We start from the raw sequence: 23,881 nt of genomic DNA on the forward strand, positions 1-23,881 counted from the left end.
GCCCCCAATAGCCCTAACCCAGGAGCCTAGGTTAGGAACTCTACTCGGCCACAACTCAGTAGCTAGGTCCCGTCTATAACACTCTTCCCTAATCTTGATATGATTCGTATCGTTGAAGCTCACTAAGGACGACTGCAAAGGAAGTATTTCCCTCTATACTGTCCTCCTCCTCCAGCCCCTAGGGTCCTACCCGCCCCGTCCGTACCCACCTGCCGAGACCACGATCCTAAAGCCCTGGATAAGCAAGACAACCCCCGCAGCATGGGAGCTGCCATTTTGTTCACGCAAAGGCTGCTGGGATGGGGACTACGAGTGAAGAGCCTGGGGCAGGAGAGAAGGCGCAAAGGGCGGAGCTTACCCGGGTGTGGAATTTTTCAGGGTGCGCGCCCTCCGTCGAAGTGTGAGAGGCGCGAACGCGCACGTGCGCGTGGAGTACGGACTGCGCGTGCGCGCTAGGAAGGCTGTGGGGGTAGGGTGGAACGCACGGCTGTCACGCGCCAAACCGAGCGCATTGGAGCGCGAGCTGCGCTTGCGCATGAGGCTTTCTGGCGCCCAGGAGGTTTTGCATTCCTATAAGGTTGGGACATTGTGGCACCTTGTTTCAATAAGGAGGATAATGAAAAGGTGTGGCTTTTCTGAGACAAGTGTTTTTCTTCAATGCCTATTTTGTTCCCAGAAAGGGCAGTAACAAAGAGTGTCTGGGTCTGTATCAGACCTTAATATGGTATGTAACCATAAACTTGAGCCCTAGTTTTCCCAGTCTGTGCTGTGTGAAGAAAATTATTTCTTAATGTCAAATTAAGGGATTGAATGACTGCTATATTGATTCAACAGATAATGACTACTGTGTTACTGAAGCAAAAGACGTGTAGACTGACAAAAACATTTCTCATTTGTCATTTCGGGGAAAGAGGCACAGGATTAATAGTAACAAATAATAGTTTACACTTAGAAATGTTTACTGGGTGCCAGGCAATTTTCTATGCGTTTACATATATTAATTACTCCTCACCACAAACATGAGTAATGGGCTCCGTTTACATATGAGGTTAGGTTGCAGAGAAATCAAGTACAAATTTTATTTAAGGTCACACGGCTAATAATTGGCAGAACTAGGATTCAAATCCAACCAGTCTAACTTTTTTTTTTTAAACGCCTGCAGCATCTGGTATTTCTAGGCGGGCCAAATACTAACGAGGCTCAACCCTGCTTAGCTTTGGAGATCAGGCATGTTCAGGGGTCATGGCCATAGCCAACCAGTCTAACTCTAGAACCAATGCACTAACTACTAAGCCATACTGCTTCACATTCAATTGTTAAAGGATTCATGATGTTGAGATCATCGCAGAAAATCCAGTGCTGTAATCATTGCTAAATGGCAAACACTTTCCACACTTACTCATAGGTTCTTATGCTATTCTATCAATTAGTGTTTATTGAAGACTTACCTATAGCATTTTGCAATGAGGTAGGAGCTATACAAGAGCTTACAGGCTAGAATAGAATTGCTACAAAGTTACAGGTAAAATATTAGGGACTATCAAAGGAAAGCGATTACTTTGGGATCTGGGGATCAAATGTATTGTCTTAAATCTTGACTTCTTATCTATACTGTAAATTCCCACAAGTCCTAGCCACAGTACTGAACCTATAGCATGACACATTAATAGTGACATGAAATTAGGTGCTATATGTACATGTTAATTATAGAATATATATTATTAAGCATTTAAGTGAGAGGTAACAAGGGTCCTGTTAATCTACTCTATGCCCCAGAAAATAAAACATGATTTTTTTTACTGGTCTCCCCACTGAAGTTAGAAAACCTAACTCCATGATGAGTGGTTATTGATTAACACAGAACACTGATATAGTCTATCTGGGATTATCTGCTCCACTGTTGAGTTTTATGTTGGCCTCACATGGTAGCCAACACATCCCAGATCATCTTCTGCCTGCCCTCTGATCAGTTTCTCAGAGAATGCAAATTTGTTTCATATCGACCTGAATAAAATAATAAGGGGAGTCAATATCACTTAATTCTGAGATAAATTATAAGTGGGCTTTATTAGCTGCTCTTTTGGAAAATTCATATTATCCTCGTATCCTCATTAATTCCACTGGGAAAATTGGGAGTTGTCTGCTGGAGAAATAACACCAAAAGGATATTTCTTAATCCTACAACCCAAGTAATTCACATTTCAGAAAAAAGCAAGATAAGAGCAAGAGAAAGGAACTCATTGTACAATCAGAGGAAGTAATAAGGTAGTTAGGGGCTCAGCCTCGCAAAGGACAGTCTTGCACCTAGTAGACGCTCAAGTATTTATTTGTTCGGTACAAGGATGAGTAGAATTTCAGATGAAATATGATGAAGCAGAGGGCAAAGTTGATTTCCTGTTTCTCCAAATATAGGGAATTCCTAGAATCATCTGTTATCCTATTGAAATTTTCTAAATGGAGAGAAAGAGAATGAGATATCCTGTGAACAGTGGGGGTATGTACTTGCACTTTTTTTCCTCCCAGTGTCTGATGACATCTAAGACTTGCAATTACTGAAATTCTGCCAGGTAACCTACATTCTAGGAGAAGCACAGTTGATTTGAAGAAGGAAAATCCTTCTGGAGACTTGGAAGCACCTGATGACAATGTCTATCGATCACAAAAAACAATATGATACTTGGACTGAAGCAAGTAATAGGCTCACCATGTGTTTATGTTGTACTTCCGTCCCTTACATGAAGAGCAAAAGAAGTGAATTGTTCAAGATAAGATTGTGACATAGACGAAACAGAGATTTGCGAAGAAATGTTCTCAAGTGATTTTTAGCTAATGATGTCAGCAGAGCTGCTTTGTGACCCCGAGAGTTGACTATGACTGTCACATAGTGGTTAAGAATGCTATAGTGCCTAAGTTTATATCTTGGCTCCATCTCTTTTTCTCACCTATAGAAAGGGGGAAATTAAGTACCTAACTCATAGAATTGTTATTAACTTAGAATTAATACATGTTCCCACTCTGGTTAGTTATGGCCACTTCTCCCAAGCCCCATGATAACCCTGAAAGGGATATACAGACCCTAGCAGAGTCCTGGTAACTGCTCTTTGTGCTGGACACAGATACCATTCCTGTCCCCAGAGTCTACCCCAGTTCAGTGCCCCTAAAGAAAAAGCTTCTAACCTGGATATGAACTGGAAAACCTCAAGAAGCCCTGTGTGTTAGTTCTCTTCCTCTAGGGAGCAGTTCTCACCTCTGTAGAAACTAAGACCACTGAAAGGCAGGTTTGTTTCCAAGTCCAAAAGTGATCTCTTATTTCTGTGCTACACGACTTTCTTCTCCTAGCTACTCCTCTTTCTCATCCATCCTTCCACTCATCCCTGCTGCAGAGGACAAAGCCCTTTTCCTTTACTGTTTTCTGCCTGCCTCAGACTCCTTATCTCTAAAGTTATGACTTAGGAAGAGATATTACTCATCCTGGCCAGAAAAGCAGCTCACGCAGCCTGCTGTTCAAGCTAGGTCTAGAATTAATCCCTCGCCTCTTCTTGCTCCACTTTCACAGCAGCTGGCTAAATCAAGCAATAATCCTAAAAGGGAATTTCAGGCTATTTGTGACTTCCCTTCTGACCCAACCCCCACCCCTGTACCACATTTAGAGAGGAGAGAGCAAAGCCCCTGGATCAGAGTAATCTGTTTCTAACCCACTTCCGTTCCCAGGGATTACCTCTGCAGGAGGAGGGAGACAGAAAGAAAGCTGACACCTTAGCACTGGGAACTTGAGGAAGAAGCTCCAGGAGTGCCAGCAGGGCTACGGGGTTCAGGAGCCTCGGAGTCTATTCTCATATACAGGGGTACCCTGTGAAAGGGTCCACAAACTCGAAAAGCAATGCCTAGAGAAGTGTTTGGCAATAATAGGCGCTCTATAACTGTGTCAAACGAAAGAATGAAAAGTGCATAGATTGTGAGCACGCGAAGGCAAAAACAATTTCCTGATTATACCTACAACCTCATGTCCTTATATACATACCAACTGACAGCTAAAATCAATCAACCAACAAATAGAGAAGTGTGATATAGTGGGAAGTGCTCTGGGTTGGGAGGCAGGAGATACAGGTTCTAGTCCCACCATTGCTGACACTGACTTATCCTGTGGCTTTAGGCAAGTCACTTCGCATCCCTGATCACTAATTTTCCTCATTTAAAAAAGTCACTCTGTAGAGCCCTAAAAGTCTACAGTCCCATGTGATGTGTATTGAGCTCTTACTAATAATGCACAAAGGCCCGAGCTCATTTATACACTGACAAGGACACCCTTTGGGGCCCCCGGCGAACCAAGTGCTCAGCACACCTTCCCTCTAGTCCGTTATCCTTCCTCTACCAGCCATGGACCTGGGTATACAAACATTATGTTCCAGCTGACCATTCCTTTGGGATGCTTTCCAGTGGTTGGGTGAGGGCTTCCTTCCCAGCAATTTGGGGCTGAAGGGAAACTGTGTGAATGCAGAAAACTTCCACTAGAGGGTACCAAGGCTGCACTGGGATCTCAGCCTGGAGGAAGCCTAAGCAAATCCAACAATTCCAGGAGTTTCAACACCTACATTTAGAGATTTAGAGATCTCTGCTCATTGCTCTTTATCTGGTCTGTTCCTTACTGCTCCTTGGAAGGCTTAAGAAGTCTCTACTTTTTGACTTCATTATGATTTGATTGGACTTCGAATCGAAGGCAGCTTGGTAGAGTGGAATCTATGGGGCCCCTGGCAACTGATAGAGACTCCACTTCTTCCAAACTACGAGCAAATTACTTAAATCCTCTGAGTCTCAGTGTACTCCTCGGTGAAATGCAGATAATAAAACCTTGTAGGGCTGCTGTGAGCACTATCATGTGTGGAAACATGTGGTTGGCAGACATTAGGTGCCTAAAACTGGTGTGTGTATGTGCGTGTGCGTGTGCGTGTGTGTGTGTATGTAGGGGGAAAGTTCTAAGAAACTGGAAATGGTGCTAAGGAAAGAGAGATCGATTTGCAAGAGCCGAGGACCTCCAAACAAGAAATGTGACTTTTTGCCATTTCGCTCTTGAATCTTGCAGGTTCCCAGGCTAATGCTACTTTGTCCTTCATAGCCTTAGTCCTCAGTCCTGTTCTAGCATCTGTGTCAGCCTAGCCATGGTGCTCTTCTGCCCTTTACTTGTCCTGGTTTCCTTGGAGGTGAGTTTAGTTTCTACTTCCTACTCACCTCCTAGACAAAACGTCTCGTATTTTGCCCTGTGTTTTCTGAAGCAACACCTCTCCACCTGGTTCTGTTCTTCTTTTTTCCTCTCATGTCTGCTACAGTCTCTTCTGGAGTAAAATGTGCCATCTGTTTCTGAGACTGAACAGAAGTTTGGGAGAGAGGGAGGGAGAACGTGTCAGGGCTTGCATGTCAGCAGACACGTTACAGCTGCAGGGCAAACCAGGGTGAAACCGCAAGCCAGAGGCCCCAGGGCAGGCAGCTGTGAGGCCCGCCTCTTGGCTCCTTTCTCATCTCTGTCTCACCCCAGAGATTTCCTGGCAAGAGTGGGAGAGGTTGGTATCGAGTCCTTGAGCCCTGACTCATTCCCTGACCTAGTTGGGTGTTACCCAGTTATCTTCCAAATATCTTTCCACGGGCCTTTGTTAGCAACACAACAGTGTCATCCAAGAAGACAGAAGAGAGGAAAGAGAAGAAGAGAGCAGACCACCTACTTATTTCCTCCTGATCTGAGGATTCCAACAACAGATAAGTTTCTAGTCCTCATGGTTTTAGGTACCACCCAGGACATTAGTTATAAAATAAACAAAATTATCTCACATTGCTACACTCAGAGATTGGCTATTTTCCAGATTGATTTATAGAAACAATCAGGTTTAACTTTCTCAAGAAAGAATAAAATCATTTTATTTTACCTGGGCAGAGGAGGGGGCTGGGGAGAGAGGGACCCGGGACTGGAACACTGAGCCAGGAAGTGACTGGCCATTATCACATAGTGAGTCAGGGCCTATCTAGGCACATAATTCAGGTTCCTAACCCCACCCCAAATTCCATTCTCTTTCCCTTGGCCATGTTACTTATGAACTATGATAATGTTCTGGGCTTTCTGGAAAGTTCTTATAACTCCCAAATTCCTGGGGGCTCGATAAAAAATCAATCTATTATGCTTATGGGCTTCTTATGTGTCCCTTTCACTATATGTCCTATGGAAACGTGAGATATATGTTTGTTGCCTCCACTGCAAGTTGTTGAAAACACTGTAGAGTTACCTAAGATTCGAGGAAGACCAATGGAGTAGTCTGTGATCCTGCAGTTAGATCTCAGAGACAGGAGATTCCTTTTTTAAATCATTTGTCGGTATTCACATCCTATTCTTGTGAGTCATTGTATCAGTGGATGCTGAAAATTATTTTCCTATCTCTTCTTTATCCAAAGGTCCCAATCTCTCCCTAACTAGGGTCATGCTTCCTAAAGACATTAGCTGGTTTCCAGGAAAGCAGATTTTAGTTAGCTTTATCCCTTGGCAGAGAGAACAGCGTCATTGCATACAAGCCAGAACATTCTTTCTGCCAGAGCTCCCCATCTGGAAGAAAAGAGAAAAAGAGTTTCAAAGTTTCCATAAGGGCTGCCTAAAGGAGAAGAAGGGAGAGTGAGCCACTAGGAGGGAAGAAGAAAGCTACAAGACTGGAACCCTAAGCTCCGTAGTCTGAAAAGAATATCAGATTAGCAGGCCTAAAATCTTGGCCCAGCATTGCTACGCCTTTCCCTTACCTCTAACCCTTAGCCAGGATTTACTTTGCTCCCCATTCCTTTATCTTTCACTTGTACTTATCTGTCCTGCCTGTTCCACCTCAGAATTTTCACTCTATTCTTTGTGTGCTTTCTCTATGGATGACTTTTAGTTGCCCCAAGACTTCTTCTTAATGCTTCTCAGAAAAATAGCATTAAAATAGCATTGAAAGTTAGAAGGAACTTTCTCATAACCTATGATTTACAGAAAGACTTTAATAGGTCCAGGTAGCCTCTGAAATTGAATGTCAATTTATATATATATATCTCTCCATCCCTTTCTGGCAGGAAGACCTACAGCTTCTAATGGGTTCTCATACCTTTCATTCAAATCTCTGCTCTTGACCATGCGGTTCAGTGTTTTTCAGAATAAAGCTGGAAACTTACATTACCTTTGGAACCCAGATCATGATTTCCATTTTTAAAAATGAGGGGTATCCCACTTTCGGGTACCCCTTCTCACAGGATAGCTGTAACTCTACGCTTTCAATAAATCCTATTGCTTTACCTCTTTAAAAAATAAACAAAATAGAATAGAAAATATCAATATGTATCATACATAGTAAGGACATTCTTTTTGATTAATTGATATTTGATTAAAATGCATGTATAATTTTTAAATTTTACATATATCATCAAAACATCCAACATCATTCATTTAATGTTTAATAAACACAAAATGAATGAATATTAAATGAAGCTACAGATACTGCTCTAATCACTGGGGATATAAAGATGGAAGAGACATGTTTCTGGCCCATAAACACCTCACGTTTAGTAGAAAAGAGACAAGTCCACAAAAAACTACAAAAGAAGGATAAGTGCCACTACAGAAGTAAGCACAGGTACAAGATGTAAAGGAGAGCGTATGATAGACCATTTGGGGAGTTCAGATGGGCCCACACAGAGGTTGAGTCTAGAGAGAAATATAGGAATTTGAGGTGCATAGTAAGGAGACCTGAAATTCTAGGCAAGAGGATTGATGTATACAAAGACACAGCAGTGTTAGACAACACAGGAAGTTTTTGTCCCTATACTGAGGGGGCCTAGCTGGAGAGGTTGGAAACTCAGGCTGGATAATGGACAGTCTCCCACTAAATGCAGAAAACTGTACATATCCTCAACAGTCACCCAGCTCTGCTCGGGCTTTCTCTGTGACAGGGAACCTAGAACTTTGTAAGTCAGCTCATTCTGTTCTTGAGCATCTGATTGTGACAAATTCCTTCCTATAGTGATGTAATCTTTGCTTCTTCCCCCTTTCACCCAGCGATTCTCATTTGTCTTCTGCAGCATTACAGAACAAGTCTGCATCCTCTTCTATTAGGTTGAACCAAATGAAATTGCCGTGTTAGACATCAAAATAGTTGAATATTGGCAAATTCATAGTGTTAGCCTTATATTGGACAAAATCAGCTATTTGAAGATAGCTATTATTTATCCACCTTAGTCTTCTCTTCCCTATATTTAACATCTCTAAATTCCATCTGTTCTTCTTCACCTGGTAAAGCTACTGGATCCTTTTTCGACCTAGTCTCTCACTGGGCATATACTAGTTTATCAATATCTTTTTTAATATGGGGCATCCAGAACTGGTCAGTTCAAAACATAGTGAGACTGTTATCTCTTTTGATCTGACATTGTGTCTTTTCATGAAACAGTGACTACGTTGGGTTTAGTGAGACCCAAACCTTTTTCATATAAAATGCTGTCAAGCCAGTCCCACTCCTTCTCATACAACTGATTTTTTGAAAAAACTAAAGGTAGGTCTTCACTTTATCCCTATCATATTTCTTATTGGTTTGGCACTTTGTTCTAATCTGTCAAGATGATTTTAAATCTTGCTTCTATCATTCATTCTATCAATTATCTTTCCCAGCTAGATCATCATCTAAGTTATTGACGTTTTAAAGATGTTTACTAGAACAATAAGGCCCCTCTCTTTGTTGGTATCAATCTTTTTATCAAGTTCAGTTGAAAAGCTAATTTAAAATCCACATAACTGTGATTATTCGCCCATAGCTCCTCACACCCATTTTGCTAGCCCCCTCTTTCTGCTTTTTTACTACCTTTCTCTGATCTTCCCCATGGCCCATTAAGTAAACCAAACCCACCTAGGCACCACACAACCACACATTTCTGTATAGAACCTGCAAATAGCTGTTTTTAAAGGAATTATCAAGGACTTTCTCTCTTGCTAATTCCCCAATTGCTGTCATGCTGATCTTCCCTCTATGTAACTCTGTGGGAGGCTTTGTGATTCCTAACCCTTATTACCCCCACCAGCCACTCCAAACATGATGTCTCTATATTCCTCTAGGTGTTTAGAATCAGGCTTAGACTTTGGCATGGCTCCTCCCATTGGCACTTGGTGTTCCCCTTCTGTCTAGGATAAAATTCTCTTTTTTAGCTTGGCTATTATTCCACAAATAATATGTATAAACTTTCCTCAGTCTTTTTAATGGCCACATAGTATTCTACTGCATAGATATACAATGTTGATGGACACTTAGTTGGTTCCCAAACTTCTGGTTTTATAAACAAAGAGGCCATGAATTGGTTTGCAAGTATCAAGGTAGGATAAATTCCTGGAACTAGAATGGAAGGGTCAAAAACATGTTCATCTTAATTTTGATAGATAGTGCCCAATTGCTCTCCCAGGAGTTGTACCATTTTAATTTAGTGGTGGTTTAGATCTCAGCAACATAAGCAATTTTTAATTAAATATACCTGTTCTTAAAATATATCCTGCTATTATACTATTGGAAATTTGAAATTGTTTTTAATTTTTTCCTTCTCCCTATTTCTCTTCCTTATCCAATTCTCTGTTTAGTCCCCTACTCTGAACTCCAAATTCTTTGCACTCATTTATACAAAGTAATTCTGCTGTCTCCAGATCCTACTACTTAACTCTGCCTCAGCCCTGCATTTTCACATACAAACCTCAACATAGTAAACTTGCTGCCATCCAAAGCCATTGTCCTTAGTAATAACAATATTGAGCACTAACATGTATTAACCTAGTTAATATTCAATAACCTTATGACAGTTACCATTATTATCCCTACTTCATGGATGAGGAAATCAGGGTACAGAGAGATTAAGTAGCTTGTCCGAGGTTTAAAAATTGCACAAATACTATCTGAACCTAGGCAGCACCCCTACAGACAGACACCTTTCTTGGGAGATTAGTCTAGTACTTAGGTCCCTATCAGATTCTGACTTCTTTCTTGGTGATTCCTGTAATGTGTAGTTCAGGCTCTGACTTCTCCCCTGATCCCAACCTGGCCCACAGCCTATTTTGTTAGCAGCTCTGCCCCCATGAAAGTGTCTGGAAAAAACAAGTTTGAGGATTGCTTCACTTAGTGGCAGAGGAGAAAGTGTGGGTGGGATTACAGGCAGAGGGGGACATCAGTCAAGCCCTCTCTTTCTGCAGAGGTGTGGCCTCCATGTTCTGGTCTTTGGGTGGGTCTCCCCAGACAGGAAGGGAGCAGTTGGCTTAGTAGTCTAATTTTCCTTAGAATGCAGCACACTGTGAAATTCAGGAGGTGCCTGAGGCTAATTTAGTCAAATTCTAATCAACAAAAGTTGACTGAGTCCCAACAATGGGCCAGGCATTATGCTGGGGTTAAGGGTAGGACATAAATAAATCACATTTCTTAAAAGTGAAGATAAGCATTTCAACTGCCAGTTACCTACAGTGTGATAAGTGCCTCAAGGGCCTGAGTTCATTGTTTGCAGTAGAGAGCCCTAGAGTAGAAAGGGGAAAAGAAAAGTTGGAAGGAGGTGCTTATCCCTAGGAGTTTGATTTGAAGAAAACAATCCAGATTAGGGAAAGAAATAATAACTCAATCTTAGTAAGGGTTTCTGGCAGAAGGGAGGAACCTTCAAGAATACTAAATTCTTCAACTGCAGGTGAGGTCAAATACCTTGCCTCTTTATCTAGAATATTGGGGGAATGGGGGTATGTGGGCAAAGAAAAGTCAGGAAAAGTTCCAAGATCCATGATGGTGGTGGTGGTGGTGGTGGTGGTGGTGGTGGGGTGTGTGTGTGTGTGTGTGTGTGTGTGTGTGTGTGTGTGTGTGTGTGTGTGTGTATGCACGTGCACGCATGCGCGCACGCGCTAATTACTGCTTTTTCTTGGCAGCTTTTCTGGAAATTGTGATGACAGCTGGTGGTGGGAAAAATCACTGAAATTACCAGTGACCACAGCCATTTCCTTGCTTCTAGATGGCTGGCTATCACCTGAACCATTCCAGATGGCAAGCTGTTACGAATTATTTTCTCTTATTCATTTAATAAAGCAAGGTTATTATTGTTTTTGTGTGTATGTGTGCGCTTTTTTGTTTTTTGTTTGTTTGTTTTTATTTTTGTCTTGGAGGTAAGAGGTAGGAAGGAAAAGAGGAAGAGAGAGGCTCATTTTCCAAGAGCAATGAATAAGTAAGCCCCGTCTTCTCCATTCACCAGACAGCTTCTTGCAAGATAAAAAGCCGTGGACAAAAGCTCAACCAGCAGAGAGACCCAGATTCTGCTTTCAGATCTGGTCCAACTTACTGTGAGCTTTGGAAAGTCACAACCTATCTGTGAATTTCTCATGTGTACTGTGAGAATTATAAATTCTTGTCTCAATATTGTGAAAAACAAAGAAAGGAATAGTAGATAAACATTCAAGGCTCAGGAAATAGTATTTTGCAGAGATGTATTTTATTTTCTTTAATAATTTTGCAGACTGTTCCACAAAAGTAAAAAGGCCGTGGCCCATATGCCTCTTCTTTCTTTTTCTTCCTTCCTTCCTTCCTTCCTTATGGATGCTGAGTGTTGCTAAGAGGTCTCTCTTGAGTAACTTCCTTTTCTTAATTGGGACAGAAATTAAACATGGGCCAGTTCTAATGAAGAGCATACTTATTAAGAAATACAGATAACACAAAGAGATAGAAAAAGCAAGGAAAAAATCCACCGATGAACTATAAGTGACCATAAAATCTGGAAACATAGGTGAATATCCATAACAAAAGGCTTACGGAAATTACAATACATGTTATGTTCAATAACATTTATACTATATGGTCAATATAATGTTCCTCGTTAGGAATGCTTAGTTCAATGTGATGTACCAATGCACAGGGCATGCAGTGCTAAAAGTTTCTATCAGTCCTTGCAAGTGAATCTGTGATGCCTTGTCTCATACATTTTATTTTTAATTTTCACTTGCACTGAATAAACCAACATAGCCCAGAAAAAGTAATCAAGAAAGTTCAAACTGTAAAATTTCTAGGCTTTATGGCTATCTTGTAGCTTCTATAGAGATGCACATACAGAATAGATGCAAAGGAAACACTAAAGAGTCTAGAGAAAGATAGAGGAGGAAAGTAGAAACACGAAGGTTGTGATGTGGAAACAAGATTGGGGGTTGGGGAGAATATCCAAATCTAGGATGAGAGAGATGGACAGAGAGAGGGAGCGTGTGTAAGAGTAAGCAAGCCCGCCAGTCTGTGCCTCTGGAAAATAATGCAACATATCAAGGAAAAAGGGCATTGAGAAGGACAGAAAGGTAGGTCAGAAAGGAAAAAGCATTCTTAAGGGGAATTTCCTAAACTTCACAAACTGCTGAATGCAGCCCTCATTAGCCAAAGCTGAGGGATGTCAGCATAGTAACTTTTTTTTTTAACAGAAAATTAGTGGAAAAAAAATAATTTAAGAGCTAGCAAGAACTTTAAAGATTATTTAGTCCAACATCTAATTTTTTTTCCTTTTTTGAAAATTTATTTTTCAATTATAATTGATATACAATATTATATTATATATAGTGTACAACATAGGGATTAGACATTTATATACCTTACTCCAATACCTAATTTTATATATGAAGAAACTAAGGCACTAAGAATTTCTAGAGACAGATAAAGGATTTGGGTGGTATTCTTGGAAAGCCAGGAGAATTCTGATGACTAGCAAGAGAAAATAATGTCTTTTAATAGTTCTTAATATTTAAATGCAACAGGTGATGGAAACTCATCTGCTCTTGCAGGCCACGTTATGCACCATCTGTCAGAGAAGAGCTAAATGTGAACTCAAGCTCTATTCTGCCTTGTCTTATTCCATTCTTTGGGTTAAATTATGTCAGCCCTGGAGTTTATAGAAGAGATCATGGGAAGACCGACTACTGAAGAGGAAAGAGTGCCTGCTCTGAGTCAGACTGACCTGGGTTCTGGCACTGGCTCTGCCAGTTACTAGCCACTGAGATCCCAGGCAAGTCATTTAATCCATGCATTTCTCAGTTCTCCAAAATGAGAATAATAACATCTACTTCATGTAGTACTTGGGGGAATAAGTGAAAGAATACACAGTATAAAGTATACAGCAAGTCATCAACGCAATAAAAATGGCCAACACGAAAAGAATTCTTCCTTACTGAGAATCAAAGAAACACAAAACAAACATCCATAAGATACCAGTTTCACCTATCAAATTGAAGAGATTAAAAGAAAACGAAGCTAGAAATGCTGGAAGGTGTGGAAGCAGGTATGCTGATATATTGCTGAAAGGAATGTAAATTAGTACATTTCTGAGGGTCAGTTTGGCAAGGTGTATTAAAAGCCCTAAAAATGTTCATACTCTTTGATTCAAGATTTTGCTTCTAGACATTTAGACTTTAAAAAAAATCACATTTGGTGGAAAAAGATTTATTTATCTATGTACCTAAATTTGTTCATATAGGTTCTTTATATGATAGGAAAAAATATAGTATGAGTTTTTACAACTCTCCTCTCTCTCTCAAGGCCAAAAGAATGTTTTGCTGCTAGATCAGTAAAATGAGGAGATTCGGTCTTGGATAAAATGAAATACAGCTTTAATTTAATTTAAATCAAAAAAGACAGATATTTACATGAAAGTGAGAAGAATTTTATCAGAATATTTGGGGTAGAGGGAGGACTAGCTGATGAGAAAAGGAAGGGAAGAGAAAGGTAATGAGAAAAAGGGCTAGTTGAGAGAGAAGTTTCAAATAATTGTCCTAGGTGTGAGGTATTAAGAAAGGGAGAAGAGAGAATTTTGAGAAGTTTTCTATGTCTTATTAATATATAAACCCTTAGTTTTCATCTTCAGAGAACAAAGATTTATTTATCTTTTTTCTTCTTCTCTCTCTCTTCTTCCTTCTCATCCTTCTCCTCTTTTCCTTTGTTTTTCTCTTTATTTTTATATTCTGAAATGTTGTTTTTTAAAAATCTTAGCTTAAGCTACTTACCAGCTTGGTTTTTTATGTGTTACATTTAAAACAGCAAAAATAATTAGAAACACTAAATATCTAAGAACAAAAAATTTAAAAAGTTAACTAATTTATAAGTTAATAAATGAAATATGTTAACATATATTTATAGCCACTAAGTTGTACTGAAAAATATATAACAACATGAATACTTGAATAATATATTAAGTGAAATAGATTGATCCCAACATGGTAAGGGTGTGTGTGTATGTGTGTGTGTGTGTGTGTGTGTGTGTGTGTGTGTGTTACGTGTGTATATATACATAGAAAAAAGACATGAAGGCTGTATACTAAATGTTAGCAGTGATATTTTTGGAATTACTGATTATTTTCATTTTCTTAATGCTCATTTAAATTTTCTGCATTCCCTATGTTGATCAAGTAATACTTTTATCATCAGAAACCCCCTCACAATAAACTTTATTTTTTAAAAGTAAGTAGCACTAGGGGGGTATGGAGCTGGGGGAAAGTGGTGAAGGGTTAAAGAAGTACAAATTAGTAGTTGGTTATGGTCATGGGGATGAGGAGCACGGCATTGGGAATGCAGTTAGCATTAATATGACGGCTAGGTGTAGAGCCAGAGGAAAGATAATCAGGGAGATCGTTTCATAAACTATATAAATGTCTAACCGATGCACTGTATACTTGAAACTAATAATAAAATAAAATAAAATGCTATAAAGAAAATGAGTAGCACCAGAATCATGCAGCTTCTAGAAAAAATACAGAACAATATCTTTGCAACATTGAGGGAAGCAAAGATTTCTTGGCAGGACACAAAAAGCACTAGCCATAAAAGAAAAAATGGAAAAACTGTACTTCATCAAAATTTAAAATGTCTACTCATCAAGACACTACTAAGAAAATGAGTAGACAAATGACAGGCTGGGCAAAAAATATTCATAGTATACATACTTGACCAAGTATTCATGTCCGGATAATATGTGGAATGCCTATAAATCACCAACAAAAAGATGAAGTACCCAATTAAAAACTGGGCAAAAGACTTGAAAAAACACCTCACCAAAAAAAAAAAAAAAAAAAAAAAGAAAGAGAGAGAAAGAGACATAAATGGCCAATAAGCCATGAAAAAGTGCTTGTAGTAAATGCTATGATGTGCCACACAGATTCCCCTTTTGGAATGAAGGACTTATTCCGCAGCTGTTGGAAAGGCTGCCAGCAGACAGCCCTCAACTGTCATCCACTTCAGTGATTGCCTCAACTGAAGAGCCTTGACTTGCCTAAGGTCACTCCCTTTTCTCACAGTGGCCTGTAACCAATGACTAACATGGTGTATAAAGGCCCAGACACTTGCCCAAACTCAGAACATTTCTGAAAGGTCATCCCAGTTTCAGCACTCGCCAAGGAATCAGCTGAGGCTCCTGAGACTACATCGCAGCTCAGCTTCTTCCTCTGTCCAATTGTGCTGCTGTCTCTTTCCAAACGTATCAAGCCCAAACACACCTCCTCAAGAACCTCCTGCTGACTAATCTCTCTCTCAGAGTTGGCTTCCAAGGGAACCCATCTGTGACAGTATTCAACATCTGTAATCATGAGGAAAATGCAAATTAAAACCATAATGAGATGCCATTTCACATCCACTCGGAAGGCTAAAAGACTGAAAACACTAAACATTGGTGAAGATATGAAAAAACTGGAACTCTCATACATTGCTAGTGGGGGTGTCAAGTGGTAGAACCATGTTGGAGAATTATTTGACAGTATTTAATAAGGTTAAATACACATTTAATCTATGACCCAGCAATTCAATTCTTAAGTATATTCAAAGAGAAATGAAGACATATATCTATAAAATTGTACAAGAATGCTCATAGGTAGTCTTAGTTATAAAGCACCAAGCTGGAAATAACCCAATATCTACCAATAAGAGAATAGAGAAATAACTTGCAGTATAGTGCTACAATACTACTCAGCAATATAAAAGAATGAACTACTGATACACACAAATATGTAGATCAAAAACATTATGTTGTATAAAAAAGGCCACACACACACACACACACACACACACACACACACATATACTGAATGATTCCATTGATATGAAGTACAAGAACAGGTAAAATAAATCTATGGTGAGAAATCAGAATGTAGTTGCTTGGGTGAAATGGGGGAAGGGGTGGGAGATTGACTGAAAAGGACCATGGGGTGATGAAAAGATTCTATAGCACATAGTGGTTATAACTGTCAATAGGCATTGACCTGAACATTTAAGATTTGTCCATTTTATGGGGATGTAAAGTATAGCATAAGGAATATAGTCAATAATATTGTAATAACTATGAATGGTGTCAGATGGGTACTAGATGTATCAGGGTGACCACTTTGTCAGTTATATAAACTAATCACTATGTTGTACACATGAAACTAATATATTTATGTCGACTGTAATTGAAAAAAATCGTCCATTTTACTGAATGTAAATTGTACTTCAATCAAAGCTTACATGCACACATACAATGAGTAACATACACTAGTCAATCAATGTTTAAGAAACAAGAAAGGAGATGATTTTCCTAAATGACCAAATTATTAATAATTATGAAAAAGATTTCCTTCTTCTGGGTTATGTTAAAATGTGAGATTCTCTTGGGAAACTCCTTGAATAAAATCCTGTGACTATTTATTCTTTGCAGTGTTTTTTTCATCCCCCATTAAAGTGGTTAAGCTTTGATATCTATAGGAGTGGCAGAATCAGGTCTATAATGTCTGCCTGAATCATTTGCAGGTGAATGAAAATGCTAAAAGTGTATTAAGATAGTAACAGCAGTGAGAGAAAGAAATTGAAAACCTTTATTGGTTTCCCAGTTTGGTAGATCAGCATTTGGCTGCTACTTCACATAATCTTGCCAACATCACTCTCAAAGCAATTTCTCTTTTAAAATATGGCACAATAACCACCCTATTTCGAACACGGGTATTTAATCTCAGAAAAAGTATTTAAAGCATTTGAAATATCTGAAGAGACAAGTTGATTTTTATGGAGTCAGTTGATATTAAACTATGCTGTTTTCCACTAAGGTTAATACCCTGGGGTATATGAGAATGACAAGACAGAGAATCCTTTAAGGGATTTCATAGCCTAAAAAACTAAACATGACAGAATGCCAATCGACTTTCAAGAAAAAGATTTTTTGCAAACACTCAAAGCTATTTTAAAATTCTCTTTTATATAATCAAACCGTTCAAAAGCCATTGGCTGCCATCATTAAAATCTGAAAGCAAACTACTGGTGGGGTTGCCAGATTTAGCAAATAAAAATACAGAATTTTTGGTTAAATTTTAATTTCAGATAAACAATGAATAGTTTCAGTATAAGTATTCCCCCTTCCACCAAATATTGCATATTTTTAGTATGAGCATGTCCCATGAAATAGTTGAGACATATTTATACTAAAAAATTATTCATCTGAAAATCAAATTTAACTAGTCATATTGTACTTGATCTGGCAACTCTATGGGAGAGTTACTTGGTCTATTCTGCAGAACAAAAGGCCTCACCTGGCTGATGAGAATGTGTCTTTAGGGTTACTGCATGGAATTACAAGTTTAGCAATGGTCATGGTAAAAGGAAAAGAATTAACCTTTTTTCTGCTCTGTGGATTTCTACTCTCTCACACTGAAAAATACTTTGCAAAGCATTTAAATGTATTTCCAGTTATTTAGAGTAGTGATGGATTTGTTGTACTAAATAAAGAAGACACTTCAATTGGATCTCCAGGGTTTGTTTGTGCAGGGGCTAAGAACCCAGGATTAACCATATGGGTTTATGAATCTAGAGAACTTGTTTCTCTTGCTAGATTTGCTGTTCTTAGTGAGGAATGAACAGGCCTTATTTTGTAAAGCAGTTTGAGGACTTCAAAATTGCTTCATGAAAACGTATTTTTTTTTTTCTAATGAAGTTATTCCGTCACCTCTTTCACTAAAGGATTACCCCCCTGGTTCTGCTTTATAGAACTTGTCATACTATCTTAGATCTCTGAGGTGAAAGCTTGCTTCCAATGGAAGCTGGACTACTAGTGATTCAGAGGTGGGCTGAAAACAGCAATACTGCTCTGAGTCTGTTTTAAGTACTCATGGAGACAGCATTCTTTTCAGCATCAGCTGATGTTCTGCAGCTTGGGATTCTATTACCCTCATTTGAGCTGCCTGGTTATTCTAGCAATCAGATCTTTCTGTCTCCTTCCTGTTACCCAGCCTTGACACCAGCTATCATGTGCCCTCTTTGCCTTGACTCTCAGGCACACAATTCTTCTTTCATTTTCTTTAAACGCAAATGCTGAAACAGTGGAACTATTAGGACAGGTACATGGTTATGACAACAGTGGGGGATATGTGAAATTGGAACTGTCTAGCAAAATCTAGGGTATGTAGTCCCCCTAATATTTCAACACTTGTCCTCTGACAGTTACCCACAACCATAAGGATATTTGGGAAAGATACAAATTCTCACTAGGGCTTTAGTCACTGTTTTGCAGTTAACCTTGGGCAAATTATTGCATCTTTCTCTGTCCTATGTCAGTTTCTGATCTCCTCTTATTTGAAGCCCCCTGTAACAATAATTAAAAAAAAAAAAAAAAAGCAAAAGGAACTCATTTCCAACTTACTCTGCCTATCTTTAAAATTTAAGTTTGGATCCTAGTGTTTATAACATGGCATATTGGGCTTCTCTGTTCCTTTACCAGGAAGGATTGGGGCGGGGGTGAGGGGGGTGAGGAGTTGCGGAAAACAAAGGCCTTAGGGAAATTACCTTTTTAAATCCTTGATTAGGAGGATGAAGCAGGTATCTGCTTTCAGGACTGCAATTTGTAAAATTCAAGTCTGAACCTAACCTGGATAGAACTATAGCGTTCTAGTTCCTGGGAAAAAAAAAGCGGTGGGGGCGGGCCTCATAAACTAAAGAAAGTGATTTACCCCATTGGACAGTAAGAATAACACTTTCTGTAAAATAGTGACTCTGTTTTTTCTCTTCTTCAATTTCTTTGATCCCACCACCCTCCCCTCTACATATTGATATCCTCTTACATTGAGATGAGACAGGAATAAATCACTTTAGCAAAAGTACATAAGGCTAAACAAAGATGTCATATCTTGGTATCTCTTGGCACTGAGATACATCAGGATAGGGCCCAGTAAGAATTTAGGGTTCCTTGATACAGAGTTCCTAAAACTATGGCTATCTCTTTACGGTTAATGTAGGTTTGGAGTGAGAAAAATATAAATCTCTCTTGAACGTTTGAATTGTCCCTTTTTGCCTAAAAGTGCTATTTTTTTTTTCTGTCCTGCCCTAATTCCTGATGTTGAGTCCCTAAGGTATCTGTGCTGTGCTTCATTCTTAGTGAATGTATATTTTATACAGTGTGAACGCACTTTGAACTAAAATAGACCATATCTAGAAATGTGTTGGTATGGCTTCCCAGGACTAAAGAATATGAGCAGTTTGAATTGCTTTTTGTCTCTTTTGCTTCTTCTTGAGTTGATTCACTATACAGAGTTGTTACTATTTAGATTTTATTTTATTTTTTAAAAAGGTATTATATTCCAAAGGCTAGCCTCTATACCGAGACTATTTCCCTAGAAAATGCAGAATATCTGAAAATGAAAGAAAGGGTCCTAGATGCATACCTTAAGTCTCTTTTCAGCTCCGGCATTATTTGTTTATTGGGGACAAGATGACTTTCAGTTCAGTCCTATGCATTAGCAGGCCAATAAGCCAATTTCTAGCTTACTCTACACTTTTTAAGAGTTTATTAATCTAGACTCCTATGCAAATTAGGGAGACTGGCAGCAGATTTTCATCTTCTGTTATTTAAGATATGTGGCTAAAACTCTAAAGCAAATTGCACCCTGTAAAATCATAAAATCACTCCCTGTAAGATGTGAATCCACCAGGTTGGCAGGCCTTAACATCTTAGGTCTCTTTTCTTCTCCCCACCCTTAACCTAGGGTTAAACAGAGGTTGAAATTATTCTCTTTGCTAGGCATGGGATCAGCTATTGAGTGAGAACTAATTAAATGTAAATTATTCTTGTCAGGGACTTAAGAAGCAAACAAAATAGAGCCAAGGGTGGAGAAACTGAGGCTATTTGACTGTTGCCAAGCTTCTGAGACTTCTAATTCTCTTGGCTACTCCACTGGTTCATCCTGAGCCATCACTTATTTTTTTGGATTTGAAGTCAAGGCAACATCATTGCTAAGTCAATTCTAGCATGCCAGCTACAGAACACTGTAACTTTTAAAGACTTGGGATTCCACAAGAAATGTAGCAGCATTCCAGAGATCCATGCATCAAGACACAGACATATGCATTCTTGCCTGTAGCAGAGGGTGTTGGCTTTACACCCTAACTCACGTTCTGCAAGATTCTAGTGGCTAACCCTTTATAAGAGGTCAGAGCCAAATAGGCTCATCTCAATATGAAGATCATCAACAAAAGGCCTGGGTTTAGTCATGTAGTTGCCAGTCACTTGGGATTGGTAAATAATCCTGGGGTAGTGGTTGTGATAAAGGAAGCACAAGTACTGAAAAAAAGGGGAGGGGCTAGAAAGGAAGTAAGACAGGTGGAAATGAATGACTTTTTCAACTTTCTGATGGAAAGATACCAAGAGAAATAAAACTTTTTCCAACTCTGAGGACTTTTCTTTGGCTATATTTGGATGTACATAATGCCATATTGCTACCTTCAAATATATACATTTATATGCACACATACACACACACACACACACACACACATATACACACACATTCACACATATATATCACCTGCTATCATATATAGTTATCCATCAGTATAGCATACATTTTAAAGCATATGGAATTAATCTACTTCCTTTTCGTGAAGAACACAGGATGGGTAGGCAACATTCCATCTACTTCCCACATTTTCAACGGTCATTCCAACAGCCATTTTAAGTTACAGAAAAGAGTCGAGGCTGGGATCTCATAGCATCAGCTTCCTATGGATTGCTCTCCAGCTTTTTGCATCCCTGGTCTTTGGAACCCTTTTACCATTTTCTGCAGGTAAGGCTCATATTGGTGAAATCAGAGTTATAATTTCCATGCTTGAAATTGATATTGAAGGTTATGGTTTCTACGTCAGGGAGGCTAAGCAGTAATAGTAATGTTTTGCTTTGAGCTAATGTGGTGAGTTTTATAATGGTCTTCCAAACTCTTTCACATTTTTCTCTTCTTTCAATGTTTCACGGCCAGTGTGTCTTTCCCTTCTGCCTGAATATTTTGGCTCCCTTTATATTCGCTTTGCTTTGAAACATCTCTTTCAATGACTTACATTTCCTTTATATATCCTTTACACCATTTCTTTATCATTCTCTTTTTTTCTTTTTCTTTTTAGGTGAGGCAACCCTTGGTTGACCTCATAGATTGCAAGGACCTTGTCAGCTTACAATCCCTTATTTTTTTATTTTTTACACCTACAGCACCTGGTCTTCCTAGGTGGTCTCCCATCCAAGTACTAACCAGGACAGATCTTGCTTAGCTTCCGAGATCAAACGGGATTGGGCTTGTTTAGAGTAGCATGGCTGTAGACTTTTACTTACCAATCTTGCTATGATGACCATTCGCACATTAGGAACATACTTTTTTTTTAGAAATTCCCAAACCACCGGTAAAATAATACTTTTCTTTGAGAAAAGCATGAATTATGCATGTACCTGCTTTACAAATGAGGACACTGAAGCAGAGAAATTAATAAGACTTGCTCTAGGTCACAGATAAAGTCAGTGATAACATAGGGACTATGTCCTCAAACTCTCAGACTAGTACTTGAAAACTAAAGACAAAAGTGCCTAAGATTAAAATGACTTTGACTTTGATTCATTTTCTTTTTCTTAACTTTTTTGTATTGACTTATACAGTTTGCATAAGTTTTTCATTTGCAGATTTTCAAGGGTTTCTAATGGAAAAGTCTAGAAATCTGTTAGAAGTAGGGCTAATGACTTTGAGACATTCCTGACTTCCCCTCTCCTGAAGCACCACGGAGGGAAAGGAATTTCTAAGAGGACTTATGTTGTTCGTTTCAGTTACTTCAGAGAAGCCTGCCTGGCGCATATGTTAGATTATTAACTAGTGTTTCTTATGGGAACCTTACATCACCTTCCCTTCCCCTATGTCAGGTTGTAGGTAGTAGGTCTGGGTTCACTCTTGACTTGCTCCATTGGAACCTCCTGCATCATGGAACTAGGGATGGGGCCAAGTAAGTTTCCCTCTTTTTCCTCAGCAGGGTCACAATTACTGCTGCCATTAAGTCTATGGCCCTAGTATTTTTAAAAATTATTTTCTGTGATTTTATAAAAGAAGTTTGGCTCTAGTCTTAGGTTCACAAAGCAGGGCGCTGTGGCTTTCTGTGGGACACACAAATTGTATATAAATGAAAGGCTATAGACTGGGTAAAGTATTCTTTCTTGATCACTTGGTTAGTTGGGTCAATAACTGAAATATACTTTGTGTAGGGCTCCGTGTTGACAGTTATAAAAGTATTAGAAGTTAAGCTCTTGCTAGTAGTACATCTTGAAAAGATATCCATATAAAAACATTAAAAATACAACTAACAGAACAAGTACAAGTAAATCAGCAAAAGCCAGTACTTTGGAGCTGATGGGAAAGGGGTTAGAGTTGGGTAGAGTTAATCAATGAGGACTTTCCAGGAAAGATGAGTTTTGAAGGAAGAGAGGGGCATAGGTTTGCTGAAAAGGATGTGGTCTTTCCAGCAATAATGCATGAGCAATGGTAGAGAAGAGAGAATGAGCAAGCTGTAAGGGCCAAATGGCAAACAGATTAGCTTGCTAAGACTGGAGAATCTCTATTAAAGGATAAGAAGAAACAAGTCTGAGAAAATGTAAGAACAGTTCACGATGAGCCTTCTGGGTTCTTGAATAATGAAAATGTTTTACGAAGCTGAGATAAAGATGTATTAGAATAAAACAAAACTAGAGAGCTGGAAAAATAGGGAAGCTGTTGCAATATTTTCCAGGAGAGAAAAAAAGGCTGGATCCTAAGCCAGCTCTGCCAATTATTAGCTGTATGATCTTGGGCAAGTCACTGAATCTGTGTGCCTGTTTTCTCATCTGTAAAATGAGGGATAATGGTGTCTGCCTAACAGAGTTGTTGAAAGGATTAAATAAATTAATACATGAAAAGTGTTTAATAAGCACTCAATACATTATTATTCAATTATTAGATTATTATTCTATTGTTAAAATTATTTCTATGACCAAGAAGTGGTCACAGGAATGTATCCATGTCGAAGTGGTCCCATCTCACACGCTCGTTTGAAAGGATTGCAGGTTTTCAGTCTGTACTAAAAGGTATGTAGGATTCAGAGGACAAGAAGGTAGGTCCAGTGTGCAAGACTATGTTGTCTAATACCATAGCCACTAGTCACACGGGGCTACTAAGGACGAGAAATGTGGCTAGTCAGAATTGAGATGTGTTGTAAATGTAAACTACACACTAAATTTCAAAGCCTTAGTACAGAAAAAAATCTCATTAATATTTTTCTATTGATGACATGTTGAAATGATAATATTTTGGATATGTTAGGTTAAGTAAGATGTATCAATTTCACGTTTCTTTTTCTTCTTAAAAATTTTTTGATGTGGCTACTAGGAAATTTAAAGTTTATAGTAGGCTAGCACTATATTTCTATTGTACAGTGCTGGTCCAGTACAACATTCATTATTGAGTTTTGAAATTAAGGGGTTTTACATGAGAAGGTTCTATAAAGGCAGATAGGGATTATAGATAAATCTCCTTGCCCTTAACACTTCAAAATATATTTAAATATATACA

General features: G+C 38.9%; 1 protein-coding gene and 1 pseudogene across 1 annotated transcript in view; both read right to left on the reverse strand.

The window, feature by feature from the left end:
* MRPL45 (mitochondrial ribosomal protein L45) overlaps positions 1-23,881 on the reverse strand; it is a 41,678-nt gene that overhangs the window by 16,086 nt on the left and 1,711 nt on the right. The window lies entirely within an intron of this gene.
* Positions 21,502-21,620, reverse strand: LOC111733480 (annotated as a pseudogene).

Source organism: Pteropus vampyrus, unplaced genomic scaffold (genome assembly GCF_000151845.1).
Source record: "Pteropus vampyrus isolate Shadow unplaced genomic scaffold, Pvam_2.0 Scaffold570, whole genome shotgun sequence".
Taxonomy (NCBI): domain Eukaryota; kingdom Metazoa; phylum Chordata; class Mammalia; order Chiroptera; family Pteropodidae; genus Pteropus; species Pteropus vampyrus.